At 39.9% G+C, this 16848-nt stretch overlaps 1 long non-coding RNA gene across 1 annotated transcript; it reads right to left on the bottom strand.

Annotated features, from left to right (window-relative positions):
• Nucleotides 1-557: 557 nt before the first annotated feature.
• On the bottom strand, nt 558-2988 carry LOC129366570 (uncharacterized). The gene is made up of 3 exons (XR_008606633.1): nt 2851-2988; nt 1057-1287; nt 558-796 (listed from the first exon to the last, which is right to left on the bottom strand). It is a non-coding gene; the product is annotated as an uncharacterized LOC129366570 (long non-coding RNA).
• Between the last annotated feature and the right edge of the window lie 13860 nt (nt 2989-16848).

The raw sequence follows: 16848 nt of genomic DNA, 5'->3' as shown, positions 1-16848 counted from the left end.
ATTTATGATTTTCCAGCCATGACGCCTCCCTCCCCCATACTGCCCATCTGAAGCAGTTGTGCCAGATTGCTCCTGGTGCCGCGCGACACACACAAGTGGTTGTTATCAGGCGAGCTGCTGTTTAACTTTGTAGGACACATTTCCATTGATTGGGCTTTGTAATTTTCCCCCCAAGTAGATCGTGTTAGCGGCGGCGGACCGGTGTGCATTTAAATGAACGGAATATTTCTCCAGCGCTGGCGAAGTAATTCCTCAGCGCTGAGAGACCCTGCTTGGTTCCCACACTCGTTTATGGGAAATGGAAGATTGGCACAGCAGAGGCCTGCTCCCCGGCTGAGGCGGCCCTTCAGAAGAAACAGGTAGCTCTTAAAAACGCCACACGTCACAGGCTTCGGTTTGGAGGAGAAATTCACGCTTTTATTTATGCAAAACGTAACAAGAAGATGTCTTTTTTTTTCTACAATTTTATTTGTTGCAACAAAGTTGTTGCATAAAAGAGGATGAGTAAAAAAAATATACAGCTCACAATTTGGAGTCTGGAGTGGTGCAGTGTGAAATGATTTTTCTTCAGTCGCTGTTGTACGCCAAAGGTCAAACACACCAGGCGAACTGTGGCACACACGAGCACTTTGGTATTTTCTGTCCTTATTTGGACACCGAATTGAGTTCCAAACATTTGTGTCACCCCATTTGTGCCTGACCCCAAAAATGATGTTTCACTGGAACAGGACGCGGCTCTGGCCTCCATAAGACGTGTCGCTCTTGGCAGGGTTGGGTGATTCAACTACAACAAGTCCTGAAGTGAAAACACAACGGAGGTACATTATTAAAATGCCCTAAAAGGTTTTTATACCTCCTGAGCTTTTCTGCATGTTGTCGCGTCTTAATAGACTTCCTAAGACTTTCAAGAAAGAATCAACAATTTTCTTACGTTTGTTCATGTGATAATCTATGCTACTTCCATCAGTGCAAATGTGTGTGTGTTTTTTAAAGGGACACTATTGTGTAAAATATTTTTTTTTATATTATAATGTTATTCCATCATCAGAAACATACCTGGAGTGTCGCCTCGATTCTTTCATGCTTGTTTGAGAAATCCTTCCATCTCCCATGGCAACCAATCAGCTGTGTAAAACGCATTGTTGGGCCTAGCTCCGCCTTTAAGGACAAAGCTCCTCCTCAGAGCTGCAGTTTTCAAGCTTCCGCCTCAGAGAGCTGCCCTCCTTCACGCGGCCCCTTCAGACTAGCCAGCAGCAATTAGCAATCGAGCAACTTCTCAGTGCAACTCTGGTAAAAATGTTGTTAAAGGGTTAGTGCAGGAGCCATGTTGTGATGACTTTCTGAAGGCAGAGTTTGAGAAAGAGCAAAAGTTCTTAAAGAGACAAAGGCCCAATTTCAAGGAGCTAAACTACAAAGTCAAGTTTTTTTTAAGTCATATTCATAAATCTAGCATTTTTATAACAATTGAAGGTAAATATAGTTACTTGCTGTGCTTTAAAATGGTCATGTGTCTGGAAAACACATAATAATGCCCCTTTTAAGAATGCTTGCCTCCATCATTCACCAAAACGGCCAACAAAGGAAGATGTAAACATGGACTGCGGTAAGTACACATGGAAAAAACTGATGTATGTTATTGTCTACAAGTACAAAGTGACGGTAGAAAGGGACAAAATGACAACAAAATGTGGGTACAAATTTCAAAGGGCCAACTTAGAGCTGCATCCCTGTTTTTAAGAGTGATGAAGCTTGTTAGGCCATAGGAGACAATGAGTCCCGTGTGTAAAGATAAAGGTGGGTCTTTTTATACAATATGATGCTTTATGGGAATAAATAACCATGCAAGGTTTGAACAATGCTCAATCTTTTTGTGGGTGCGCTCGATCTCCCCCTTACTCTCACTGCCTAACAAGGGTTCTGCTTTCTCAGAGCAAGTATCAGGAGTCCCAGCAGTCCTCCTAAAGCTGAGGAGGTCCCTTGTGTCTATATGCGTGTGTGTGTGAACAGAGCTGTGAGGATTTATATTTTGTTGCACATGTGTTGTGTTTACGTGAGCACACGCACACCCTTACTGCGAAGGTGTGTCTGTGTGGACACCCCGGATGTGGACACCCCGGATGGAAGCGCCACTAATAGCCCTGTCGTCTCTGCGGGCTTCGTCGCAGGCTCGGCCGACCTTGAGTCGGCGACTCTTAAAGGATGCGAGGCGCACCGGCTTTCTGCTCGAGCTCGCCGCCGAAGTTTGAGAAATATCGCGTAAACCCCTACATTAATCATTCAACTCCTGGGTCATTAAGCACCTCCAAATCGCCTGGTGCAACATCTACCTTTGGAGTCAAGTTATCTCCCCACTATAACCAAGAGCTGTGACATTGCTTTTTAATAACAGCTGTGCACACTAACACACACATTCTTCCCTGATACCTTTTCTCCTCCCAACCCTTCTTCATTGTCGGGGGAATAGTCGGTAGTTCTTCCTCACTTGTTTCATATTGTTGATGCAGATGGAGGCCTTTAACCCTAACCCTACAGAAGTAAGTACAAGCTCCTAGTGTTTTTACTGACGGTCTCTACTTTGTTACGCAAACAACCACAGAGATGTCACTTTGTGAGAGCCGACATGATTTCAGATCTTCATCAATGTATAGCACTACACACCTAGCCTCTACTTCATCAGTTTGCTTCATTCGAAGGGTCCAGTCCCGAGGGTACTGAGCAATGATCGCTCGCTAAAGGCGTGGACTCTGTTGAAGTTTGAAACAACTGGATCTGGTTTTACTCAATCGGTAATGTTTGGCCATGTAGTATTTAGTGTTCCAAATGGGAAAGAAGTTACGCTAGGAAGCTTACCGGAAATTGATTGTGTGTGCTGTCAATGGCCAGGCCCCAATGCGGAGATAGAATTGCCGAGCCTTTGCCAGCAATAAAATGTCTTCAACATTCCTCTTGCTCCGATTTTATTATTTAATATTTAGAAGCATGGCCAAAACAGACTCAATGGCTTTGTTTACTTCCTCTGCTGCCATTGCTAAGATACAACGACAGGCAAGCTACACTTTTAAATCAACGCAGAAAATTGGCATCATCATTCTCAATGTGACCTTTTTTTTGCTGATTGGCTCGGTCAATACTCTACTGGAAGAATTGAGCTCAATGGGAGGAATCCAAGATGGAGCACTGAAGGAAGCTGAGAATCGAGCAGAGTTGCATAGAAAGGGAATAGCAAGGATGTAACACAGACCAGGCAGTGAACCACAGCAGGTTCAAACACACACCACCTCAACCTTCAGATTTGAGGTGGAGAACTGAACTGAGACGTGTAAGAACCACAATCTAGGACTGTCAGGATGGTCTCCTGATTACCTTCTGGGAATATAACGGGCTGTCAGATGACCAGTCTTCATCTAATGATCAGTCTTCTTGGTAGAAACCTTCCTGTGCAGGTCCACCTGCTTCTGCTTACGTTGCTCTGTCTGTGCCTCCCAGGTTGAAACCCTGTTGGTTTCCTCACCAGCTCTTGAACCATCTAACCTCCTGTTGACCAGATCACTCACGGACACTCAGTCCTTCCATGGTTGTCTCCGTCCTCTTCCAGTCTCAGCTGCCTCCTGCCTGCCAGGTGGTGGCTAAGGTTGACAACAATTGTTGGGATCTCACCTCCTCTGGAGGACCAGCAGGAAACTCTGACCTTGCCTAAAATCTCTCACCAAGATTGGCCACCCTCCTTTATGCTAAGTCACTAGTCCATAACACCACACCTCCTCAGTTCGCCTCCTTTCAATATGTGCTGATAATATGTCTTCTCTCCAGACATCACTGACCCAGAGACCAAAACCACTGTTTACATATCGTTTATTGAAAATAAATTCCTGTCCTATCCTCTCTAAGACAGTAGTCTCTAATTGCATTCCTCAAGGGCCAGAGTCCTGCGATTTTATCACGTGTCCCTTATCCTACATACATGAATTAAATGACTTTAATTGCCTCACTAGCATGCAGTCAAACTCTACAGAGAATATTGAAACGAGGTGAGCTGAAGCAGAAAGACATGCAAAAGTTGCAGGACACAAAGACCATGACAGACAACACAATGTCACATAAATATAATAAAACTCCTTCAACTTTTTCAAGTTCTATGATGTTTAAACACGATTCAAATTTTTCAGGATGTGTAATTAATTGCATTTTAATTGAAAACTATAAATTGACATTATTAGCAACACTTTTAATTCAAAAACCCTTTTGCTGCTAAATTATTGAATAAATAGATATATGAGCTCAACAAATTATTTATTGCTTCCAATCTGTTTTGTAGGTTATTCAACCATCAGATCGGTGCAAAGTGTTATTATGCTCATTCGGCTGTCAAGTTTTTCAGTGACATGTAAACAATCCTTTACAGATGTGGACTGTAGCATTGAGATCCTGTTTAAGGCTTCAATAGCTCCAATGATAAGCTAGCTCCTTTTAGCACAAATTGTACATGCAAGTCTTTATCATCAGATTGTTTTTTTTTTTGTGAAAACAAACTCCCAGTGGGCCAATAAAAACTGACTGGTTGCCCATCGCTGTTTTTGTTTGTACGTAAGATTTATGGGCGTATTAGAAACGCATGAATACAAAAGTTCCGGACAGAATATGTAAAAAAACAACAACAACAGCAACAACAAAAAACACAGGATGAATTGCATTAAAATTTAAACTCGTTAAAAAAATGGGAGCATTGCAAACTGTACTCAGTACCTTTTGATTTTTGCACATATTATGTTGAATTGTAATGCTTTCTAATCTATGCAATTCATTCATTCATTCATTCATTCAAATGAATGCTTTAAAGTCCAAGTTAGGACAAAACCGCAACGCTTCAGTTGCAGTGCATCGACAGGACATTTCTGTAACAAATAAAACTTAAGTGTTGCTCTTATTCTGACCTGGAAGGAAAAAAGTGACATGGTCTTCAAACGAATCTTAAAGTTAAATTCATAAAATGACACATTCAGTCTGTTCCACTCATGTGAACGTCTTTCGTTTGAACAACCACATGGTCATGTGACATCTCTCTCTGCAGTAAGCAGAACATCACCTCCAAACAGCCAAACAAACTCTTTAATGAGATCAAGTTCTGCGCTTCTTTTGCTTTGAACCAGCATTTCAGCAGGCCTCTGATGAAGCACTGGTGTGTGAACACATTGGCTATTCATTCTATTACCATTATAATAGCATTACAATTGTCTTGGGGCTGTTATTTCCTCGTTAAACAGGCACATCTTGTAGCTTCTATAAAAACCTATCTCTAAGGGTTTCTGCTTGATTTATTACTGTGTTTATGAAAACAACGTGCAGGTCTTTTCTTACATTGCTACAGGTCTCACATTTTGTGATGGTATTGCTCTATAACATCTCTAAGAATATTTCTCTGTGCCCTGTACAGTATTTGCCTGATTGTGCACACTTGCAATTTTAACTTATTTTTTTTCATCCCTTTGCAGTTGTCCTCTCTTCATATGGTTGAAACCAGATAAATACACCACTTAAAAAGACTCTTAACCTTTTTCTCGCGACATTAAATCAGACTACACTTCTTGTTTAGGTCAGTTAGTATTAACAAAATTATTAATGTTTTCAGAACCCTGTAAGAGGATTTCAAAAAAAAATAAAAAATCTTTCAATTTTCTTCAAATTCAGAAGTCTTCCCCAGACAGCTCCTTCAGACTAGCCAGAAGAAATTAGCAAACATTTGGCAAAACTGATTCTGCAGAGCTCATTATATGAACTTCTTGACAGTGAAACAATTGTAGAAAGGTTGTTAAAGGGTTAATAGAGGAGCCACGTTGTGATGACTTCTTAAAGGTGGAGTTTCAACAAGAGCAGGAGTTTCTTAAATACAGAGCCCCAATTTCAAGGCGTTAAATTACAAAATCCAAATTCTTTTAAATCGTATTGGATATATGTAGCCTTTTTTAACAACTGACAGTAAGATACTTATTTGTTTGTGTTAGAAACTGGCACTATGTGCCTAATAAACACATAAAACTGCCCCTTTAAAGTGCCCAAACATTTTCTGTGTGAATCCGTATATGAATATTCACTGAGAAAAATTTGAACGCTGCTGAGCATCGTTTTAATATGGAAGCTTCTGGTGAAAAGCAAATATTAATTTGTCACAAGTAAAGTCTTCACACTACAACCACCTCTCTTCAGATTGTTGGTAAACAAACTGATGACTTGGTATTGCTGTAAAAGCCCAACGGAGTCCGGTTGGATTGCTCTGGCCCGCGCCCCATTTCGCCTTTTGAAGCACGCCTCAGCATCCAATTACTTTCAAATTACCAAGCAGAGAATCCAGGCAGCACCTTAGCAACGGGCAATGAGGATGGGATTTTGGGCTCGCCGGTGTGGGACCGGGAGTTAGCGAGCAACAGGGCTGACACGTCTGGTTTATGGATGACTTCTTCCAGAGCTCACAGGAAGCGTCAGTCTGTACGCGGCTCCTCCAGGGCTGAATTAGCCCTCTGATCCACTAATCAATTTAGAAAAGGAAGAGAAAAAAAATTACATAGGCTCTCCCACTTGGAGTCAGGGATGAAATATATTCCTCCTGGTGGTTTTCATTGCCCGTGTGAAATGGAGTCCATTTACAAAACAGAGCAACACTGTTGCTTTTTTTTTTTTTTTTTTTCCCCTTTCCTGTTTGATGTAAAGGATAACAGCTGGGAGTTGGCGTCTTATCTGCAGAAGGAAAAAGTCGGAGTCATTTTTAAGGCTAATGAGCTCAGTGTCGGGTCTGGAGGAAAACATTCCGGTGCTGACATGAATCATATCAAACATCATGTATTTGAGACCAATAATGAAACATTTAAATGCGGCGCGCCTCTTACCAGGACGGTGATAACAGGTGAGTCAGGGATCCGTCTAGTTACCTTCAGTGTGACAGATGAGTCCAGGAAGTGGGCCAGCTCTGCAGGTCGCTGAACTGCAACATCAGGGTCGAGGCGTGACGTTTGCACGGCAGTCGGGCGTCACTACACACTGCAATAAACGACCAGAAACACATCTGGAAGGGGATGGGCACGGCATGGCTAATGGTACAGTGTTTCATTTCTGTTTTCAACATTTCTAGTTCAAGAACTGCTTTTCTTTATGTCCATCAAAGTGACCTTGTCCCTGAAGTGACCTCATGTGTGGGAATGGCACCTTACGCCGAACAGAACTTGATTAGTAAGCTCAAAGAAGGTTTTGAATGAAAGGTGTGAAAATGTATTTGTACCCCTGCAGATTTCCTGTTTTTGCATTCTTTTTTTGTCACACTTACATGTTTCTGCGATGGCTTATAGCAACCATTGTTGATAAAAATAAATATCTGCTGAATCTCAGAAGTTTTCTAGAAAACATGAGCAAAATTCTGAGCCCCAAAAGAAAAAATGTCCAATATATTTATATTAAATTAGTGTGTTTCTTTTCTCAGGTTAATTGGCAGATATTTGGTTGAAAATACATTAAATATTTGATTGCGTTGCGCATTAGCCCTTTAACCGATCAAAGGTTACTTTCAGTGTCACTTATGTTGTACACATATTATCGTTGCTTCTCTAACGTAATAGATCTCACTCTCACATGCTTCAAATTGATTTTTGATCCATTAAGATACTGATTAGTTTATGAACCTTAATATATTTACATTTCTTTAATATCAGTACAAAGTGTTTTTTGTTTATATATATATATTTTTTTTTTTGCGTGAACAAAAACAGAAAAAAGAAAAAAAAAGAGAGAAGTGAGCATTAAAGAGTCGCTTTAGCTCTCAGACTGAAACTAGCTCCAGAATTTTCCACTAAGTCAGTCATACTATAATCACCCCGGCCCTGTAATTAATCATCCGGCTGTTTAGTGTGATTGCGATGAATATTCAGTAACCCACTCAAGTCTTCCAGCCGACCCTTCCCTCTGCCTCGTCCTAATTATATTGCTGCAGTCGCCCCGTGGCGTTGCGGCGCCTGTTTGCCTTGCTCACTCAGCCTCCACCTTAACAGTCATTAAGAAAAATGACACAGGCGCAGGTAGTGAGAGCACCTCCGAAATGAGTTTAAAGGCAGACGCCATGACGTTCCTGTCTACCCGCTACCCCGCTCGGCGCGGGAAGTCATAAATTACCAGGCGCTCCTTCCTGACAGCTGAGAATCAGAGCGTCCTGTCATTGGAAGTGTGAATCTCAGGTACCTCTGGATGCACAGCCGCTCCGAGCTGTCCTTCAAAAATATATATAAATATATATTAAAAAAAAGAAAAACCCTCCTGCACACAGTTCAATGTTGATCATTTCAAAGTGAAAGTTAATGTTCCGTCGAGGGGAGAAGCTGATGTATTGGGTGCTTTAGTCGTGTGTTATTTATTTATTTTGTACCACTTAATTTGGCATTGGAAAGCTCGGTAGCTCGTTAGTTTGGCATGCAGGAACTGGGGCAGGCTGAAACGTAAAACCATGCAAGAATTTCACAGCTGATGTCAGTAATCATTGATTAGTTTTCTTTTAAATATACAAAATACTGCTGTCCTCTTTTATCCACAATTAAATGATTAATGAGTACAACTTGAGCTGCTGCACTCATGATCTTCTTTCACTCTACCCTGTTCTGTTTTATTTTTAAAGAGGCAGTATTATGAGTTTTCCGGGCACAATGTGTGATTTTATAGCACAATCAAGTAACTATGCTACCTTTACACTTACAAAATGTCATTTTTTATGAAATACAGACTGAATTACATTTTTGCCTTGGTTGAATGAATGAACGAGTTCTAATCTAAATTATTATATGGAATAATGTTTATATTGGACAACACTGTAGCGTTTATGCAAACTATACTGATGCGGCAGCATGTGAGATCTACATAATACCGGCTGCCTCGCTGCTGCGCTCTATTAAACTCAACTATAAGGTTTCATCACATTCAAAGGTGACATAAAGTGAAAGTGTAACTCCTCCATGTGAGGATTCATTTTACACTTCAAGGACCTCATGTAAACACATGACTTCCTCTCATAATAATTAACTCACCATGTCAGGGGTGTATGTATATATATATATATATATATATATATATATATATATATATATATATATATATATATATATATATATATATATATATATATATATATATATATATATATATATATATATATAATATATATATATATATATATATATATATATATATATATATATATATATATATATATATATATATATATATAATCTATACAATGTCTTTAATCCTGTTTTCCATGTAGAATACTGGATTAAATACATCTTAGTGAGATGGGCTTTGAGCACACACACATTTTTAGGGCATAAAATGATAAAATCAGTATTTATTCAATATAAAGTGACTGCCTGGTGGCTGGATGTTTTTTGTTGTTTAATTGCCGATACTCAGTCAAACTCTCCACGTTGTACTCCATGTTGTGTACAGAACGCAGCCCGTGCTGGAGTTATACCTGCACTATTCTTTCTTTCTTTCTTTCTTTCTTTCTTTCTTTTTCTTTCTTTCTTTCTTTCTTTCTTCTTTCTTTTTCTTTCTTTCTTTCTTTCTTTCTTTCTTGTTTGTTGAGCCATCTGTTTCCCCCTTTATTTTGATAAATGAAGTCTAAATGTTTGTGTCACTTCTGAAATTGCTGCCATTATCACGCATTGTGTTCCTGCCTAATGGTGCATGATAACTTGTTTGGTAAACAATGTAGCTGTCACCAACAAACAATGTGACTTTGGGGAGCAAAACATCTCATAAGTCCAATGACAATTACCTTTTTCATGATGCCAATTGAGAGCATAATTGCTCTCGTATTCACTTATGTGGCCATCACCAGTCGCCCACATTTAAAAAAAATAGTTTATTTTTAATCATGTTTGGCAGTTTGGAAATTTCTGCGTAAACAAGGCAGACAAATAAGATCCAATCACAGAATAAAGCTTCTCATTACCTTTGATGAAGCGTTGATGGTGTGTATTTAGCGTGCACACAGTCATCGAGTTCTTGTTCTCAATGTCGTGTCTTATTTTCCGAGTCTACGTTTTCAACAAATGACATCTGTTTTCTGTCATCATATTTGGAAAAAAAAAAAAAAAAGAAAAAGAAATCTCTGTTAAAGCTTTTCAAATGTTGGGACCATCATTGTGACGAATACTGACAACAATTTAAAAAAGTCTCGATAATTTCCTACAAAAAACTTTTGGCATTTTGTTACATTTTCACTATTTTCAATATATGTGACGGAGAAAGGAAAAGGATTCATGTCTTTAATAAAAGAAATAAAAATTCAAAAATGTGATGTGAACTAGTTTCCGTAGGGATGTCGGCTGGGGTGAGGTTTTAGACCGTTCCGCTTTGTAAAGACGCTCAAGAGTTTTTTCACACCTAATGATGGTAGATTTGGTTCAATTGGGATCAAAGTTGCAGCGTCTGTTACATTTTCAGTTGGTGTAAATGAACCAGCCCTTAGTTTGAACTCCAGTTCAGTTCATTTGTTCAGAAAGTCTGGTTCACTTAAGTAGGTGTGAATGCGCTACCAAAACATTGAACTCTGGTCTGGCTGAAAACCTTGGTCTTGGTTCGATTAAAGTGAATCCCTATGCTATTTGAATGCACATGTGAACACCAAGCGGATCGGGGACCGCTCAAAAAGCAGGAAGTGGATTTTGGCGCAGGGCATTCTGGGTAAATACAACCAAAACAAATGCTTGAGTGTAATGCTAGCAGAAGAAATGGCTCATGGTCTTTTGTGTGGTTTTCTTTCATGGTTCTCGGTGCAGCGCCACCACAGGCAATGGGGGAACAGGGTTTTCAAACAATTTGGCTCTTTTGACACAGTGCAGTGTGAAAGAGAAAATGTAACCAATACTGCAACCAGAGTCCCCAAATGAATTGATTTTCCTTAACTATACGTTTTGAAAACACACTAGAAGTTGCCTTAACAGAATATTTTCCATATTTGACTGGTTATTTTTTTAAACGACGGAAAATTTAAAGCCCATCCATCATTTGACAGGGTTATAATGAACACAACCGTCTGGTGCACATGTTTCACAGAGATTTTCACTTTCTTTATTATTATTTCTTTATTATTAAATTTTGCTAACCAAAATTTGTGAGATATATGTTTAAAAAACCTGACGGAGATTAAAAAAAATAAAATAAAATAAACCACTGACATCAATAGGGTGGGGTGGGAAAAATATGACTGTCCTTATGCTATTTCCTAAATACACATTAAAATGAACGCAGTAAAAATTTATGCAGAGAGTTATCTGCTTAGATACAGAACATCAGTGTAAATCATTGTTTATTTTGCCGATCCTTTTTACGTTAGGCCCTAAAATAAAGTGTCTCTCTGAATGGTAGCATAAAAAAGCGTGGCTCCTCTTTATTAAAGTCATTCATGGTTGCAGGCTGTTTTTTACAGTTTAACGACTGTGAACAGAAGACACAGATGCTTCATATATGGACTGTGTGGAGAGCATAAAAAACATTTTAAAAGCATTAAACAGCTAAAAATCTTTCAAATGCAAACGTCGGTATGGTGTGAACAGTGCTAATGTGTGGCGTGTCCTGATTGGCTGACAGGTCTACAGGAGTTGTTAACATCAGTAATGGGCAAATGGAGGGAGGGAAGAAAAAAAGTGACATGTGTTGTCAGAAATGTAATTAGAATGTGTATTGGAGAACGCGGCATGCAGAGATAATGACATTTTCTGCAGATGAAAACGCCCTTCATCTGTTTTCATAGGGTTTTTGATTGATGGGCTGCAAGGTAAGAGAGACGCAAGTGATTCTGGGTCTGACTGCAAAACGCCAGCTGGATGTTGGATGGGAAGTGAACTGAAAAATCGATCAGATCTAAACCAGTTTTTGACATTCCAACTTCGAATCATGAACTGACTTGTTGCACTAATAGAAATAATTTTTCAGGTTTGTTCCAGTGTTGCAGGTTTTTCATTGAAATTTAGTTTCTTTTTTCTTCGGAACAAGCCCCTATTCCATCTTCTTGTTCCAAAAATCAATTTAATATATGGTCCCCGGGTAGGGGACGTATCAGATACTAAACTGATAACAACAGATTTTTTTTTCTTTCAAAAAAGTTTATTGATACTTGGGACATTTTAAAAATACAAGCAAACCAGATGGGTTTTTTTTGTTTGTTTTTTTAAATATCCTGCTCCTAAAAGCCTTAGAATTAAAAGGCCACACTTTATTTTTCTAGAACTATATAATCTGTGTACATAGTCCTCAGAATAAGAATTTAAAAATATTCTATGTACACTGGAAGAGGAAAATAACCCTGAGTCCTCGGCAGGGTGACATTCATTTCCCTCCACATTATTTGTCAGTCTGAACAGTTCTCCTTTGTGGTGACAATTATTGCTATCGAATGCACAGTAAGCTGCAGCTGAAGCCTATTCAGCAGCGCTGCTTTGTCACGCCTGTTTCTTCCTCCCCAAAGTGTTACAGACCTCACAGAAAGCTGCATTCATGTCAATTTCGCCTTTATTTCTTCTTTTTTTTTTTCCTGTTACAGCGATTGTTGCTTTATCGCCGCCATGCAATTTACAAGATAGCAGGAGGATGTATAATCTCCTCGTCCCCATTCTTTCATATCAGCCCGTTTGATTCCCTTGTACCTCCATTTTATTATTTATGGTTATTATATGGTTTCAGGAGCTCCAGAGAGCCTCGGCTCCAACCCAGTTCCTCTTTCTGTGCGCCTGCTGATCCCCCAAGTAAGGCTTATTCTGCGACTCTCGTGCTTTGTAAGTCATTGTGGATGACATCTAAAGTACTCACATAAATATGCTAATGCGGTGCCATTCACAGTTAAAGCTGTTTTCACCTTTTTTCTGGAGGAAGCAATGGGTGGTGCTTAGGAGCTATACATACACTCTCCTTTGACAGAACTGTGCTAATAATGTTGTTAATGCCATGAAATGTGACAGCTGACAGATGGAGCACAATGTGTACGGGCGGTCGTGTGCCTGCACACATTGCGGGCTCCTGCCTTTTTTTTGCATTTTGCTTTTGTGTCAACAGGTTACAATTCTGAAACAGCGCAGTAAAATCTTTCTGTTTGCTGATTGGTCAGGATAAAATGCATTCTGAAAAATTGAGCTCCATGGGACAAATCCTCTGAAGGGATAAAAGAACTGAGCGGAGTTCTGTAGGCCAGGCTGGTGAAATGGGGAAAATAAGAATCTTGCCGTCCTGATATCCCACAAATAATTTCATAATGCTAGAAATGTTTGCGTTTGTATGCATATCTTCAATCAAAACACGTATTTCTATGGTTTAATGAGTTTTTAGGTAGAGCAAAATGCACCAAATGTTTTGTGGGAGAGCAGTTTTGCAGCTAAATCCATTTGGTCAGCTCTTTAGTCAAACTGGAAATCTAGATTATTCTAACCAAAGGTGACTGGCCCTGCATCTGCTGCCCCAGCAATTAATGAGCTGGGCCTTAGGAGTCACTGAGGCAGATCCCCAGATAGAGCTGTCCACTTTATCTTAGCCTACATGGAGCTATTGCAACTCAGACAGTGATTTAGTGCCTGGGTTTCCATGAAAGGTCACAGCTTCCTGTACCACACCACAGGACCTCCCCTACTGTATCCAGCAAAGAGTAATGGGGGCTGACTCTGCATGCTCCACAGCCGGCATTAACATTTTTCTTTTTTTGACATACGTTCGTTTTTTTGTTGTTGTTTTTTTTCTCCAAGTGTAAAGCTCTGTTTTTCTGCAGCCTAACTACTGTGACACAACAGCGACTGCAAAGTTCAGACTGTGAGCAGACTGGAACTTATTCCGTGGCGGGACGGTCATTTCTCACTATGACATTTATGGTTCACGAAGCCCTGAATGTAAAAGAATTTAGTCTTCATCATAATATTTAAATGCAATCTCTACAGATCTGAAGAAAAGCCTTGTTCAACATAAAACCGTGGAGTAGGAGAAAAGAAACTTTTTAAGCCGTGTTGCTCGCCGCAAAATTTGAAGGGAACAAATCCAGCAACGGAGATGGCAGAGGGCTCCGGCAACTTTCTTGCAGAAAAGGACTTTTAAGGCCAGATGATTACAGATTCCCTGGACACATGGAAATTAATAATTCAGTACTCTAGCTGTTGTAAGTCCTAAATGTTGTCAGTTAATATAATTGACAATGACTAGCATTGGTTTTAGCTGTCAAGTTCTCAACATAATGCCATAAATCTTAAATGGACGTGTGATATGTGAAAGAAAAAGGGACGCAGTGCTTTGCTCTAATTGTCAACGCAGGCAAATAACAAGGTCCAAATCTATCATATTTCACAAGTCAGGAAAAAGTTTTAATAAAAAAAAATAGCAAGGGAGAGGGAAGCAGGTCAGTCATGCTAGCTTGACTTTGACAATCTTAACATGTAGATGTGCTGTGGAAATAGGTGTAAATTCAAGCTGAAAGGCTATAATACTTATTAATAACTGCTGAAAAGCAAGCCTGAAAACATAGAACTGTAATAGATTGGGAGATGTTTATCTCTTCTTTGGTGTTGAGTCCTAATACACTAGTGGAGAGGTTGTCAGTCTGTTGCTATGGCAATGGTATAAATGGTTTTGAGTTGCTCTTCAAAAGTTTTTGGGTGATATTTTTCTTTTTGCTGTTTACAGATTGAATTTTGTTATGAATGTAATGTATCAGAAATAAGAAATAAGGCTGTCAGATTTGTGAGACTTTTTCCAACAGCGCCAACCGGTATATTCATGGCATCCAACAGTTGCCCATTAAAACGTTTCCATGAGAGTTTGATGCGCTCAATTGACTTTAGTTGGTTTAAAAAATCCCGTCGCAGTTGCTCGGCATGTGAGCCCCAATCTTTCAGTCGCGAAACAGAAACCCAGTGAGTCCCTGTGAACACCTAAACAAACCACAAGAATGTTTCGGAATGAGGGAATCAGTCTGACAGACAAATTCTCCCTGGAACAGTAAAAGACCAACGCAGTCGCAGTCAAATTCATTTTGCTTCGGAAGATTACTCACCTGAAGTTATCCATCTGCATATGAAAACAGGAGCTGTTAACCCCAACAAACAGCCCTTTCTTGACAGAGAGCGATGCTGCAGAGATAATGTTCCACCCCGGCGTCTGCCGCCTCTTGACGGTGGAAGTCTTATTGGTGATAACGGGGAGGGTTCTGATCAGTCTCAGCGTGCTCATCAAACCACTCACATGGAACCAGGAAACAAGCCAAACACTAAGGCTTTAAAAAGGAAAATTGCTCTCAGGAAGGCTTTGCAATCCACTTAATGGAACGACTACTAAACACATGCAAACACTCAGCTTCTGATGGAGCTAATTCTTCAGAAGTAAAAACAAAGGCACTTGCAGAATTGTCCCTGAATTTATCAAGAATTCAATGAGGTCTAGTCATCGCCTCAGGCTACATAATATGCGCTGTGGGCACAGCGGACTGAAAGCAAACCGAGACAGTCCCCCCCACCCCCCACCTGCCCCGCGTTAACCGCTTAGTCATAAGCAGGAAGTCATAAATATATTGTGAAATTAAAGTAGTTCATTAATGAGGTGACCTTGGTTCAACATCAAACGCTTTGCAGAGATTGACCAATCCTTTTTTTTCTTTTTATCTCCATCTTTGATCAGATACCATCGATCGCCATTGCCTGTTAAATGAGCTTGGGACGCCATTTATTCTGCTGCCCCTTTCATGGGATATGGATCAGCCGTCCAGGGTCACAGAAGATAGCCCCCCCGCTGAGATCTGACTGGGGAGATAAAGAAGACGAGTGATAAAGTCAGGCAGATCCGGGATGATAGAGACTTTTCTGTTCCAAAGCTTCACTGGTTCACATGCCAGCCAAAGGAAATCTTTAAGCTTGGTGTGTGTTTGGTTTCAATGAATAGCTAAAAAAAGAAAAGAAAAAAAAAAAGGTCATTTTTGAGAAAGATGTTTTGGTCAAGAGACAAGAAAACAGTATTTGCTCACTTGCTCTTTTTGTCTTCTGGGTCACACTAATGTTTGAGATCACACTAAAATTAATTGGCCATCAATTTAATATTAGGGCCAACATTCAGTGTTTAAACAAGAAGAGATTAAAAAAAACCTATCAAGCCAAAGTGGTTCTACATGTCAAGGTAAGTGTCTCTCTTGTGAAACTCATTAGATGAAACTTATTACCAACTGGTATAACGACCTAACCTCAACCACATCGCTTTATGATCAAGATAGAATTGGAATGTGCTTTGTGAATTGGACAGAACTGCCTCTATAGTTTTATCTGTAGATGGGATCCGTTTTAATTTTTTTTTTTTTGAGCCAAATGTCTGGCCATCAATTTGTGATATTTGCTTTTAGACCACGCAGTAACATCCGACTGTTTATCGTGTTCTTGAAACAGCCGAAAAACCTTCTCAAACTTGTGCAAAAACTTTTCAAAGGAAATTTAATTATTTTTTTCCCCCCAAAATCGTCTTTTCCCTTAAGCGAAATTATTTTCATTTTGCCCAACTTTTGGGTCAATGGAAACACAGCTGGTGTGGCTCTCGTCCTCTTTGGGGCGTCATATGAACGCTACCTCATTATCTATCAACAACATCACACTCCTCTGAGCATCCCTCTTCAGCAAATCGCTCTTCCATGTCATCTTCAGAGCCGCCGTCACCAGAGCATTCCTCATTACCAGCTTCATGGCTTCAATCAGTGTGACACTAACCTTCATTGTCAGAACCACGAGCGATGAGGACCATCATGCTCTCTTGCACCGTTGTCATCAGCGTTGCCTCCAGAGGCTTCACCTCAGTCTTTATTGTCTCTTT

The sequence above is a fragment of the Poeciliopsis prolifica genome, unplaced genomic scaffold (assembly GCF_027474105.1).
Source record: "Poeciliopsis prolifica strain line A6 unplaced genomic scaffold, Auburn_PproV2 SCAFFOLD001, whole genome shotgun sequence".
Classification (NCBI taxonomy): domain Eukaryota; kingdom Metazoa; phylum Chordata; class Actinopteri; order Cyprinodontiformes; family Poeciliidae; genus Poeciliopsis; species Poeciliopsis prolifica.
The sequence above is the reverse complement of the archived record's forward strand: the minus strand, read 5'-3'. Positions and strand labels throughout refer to the sequence as shown.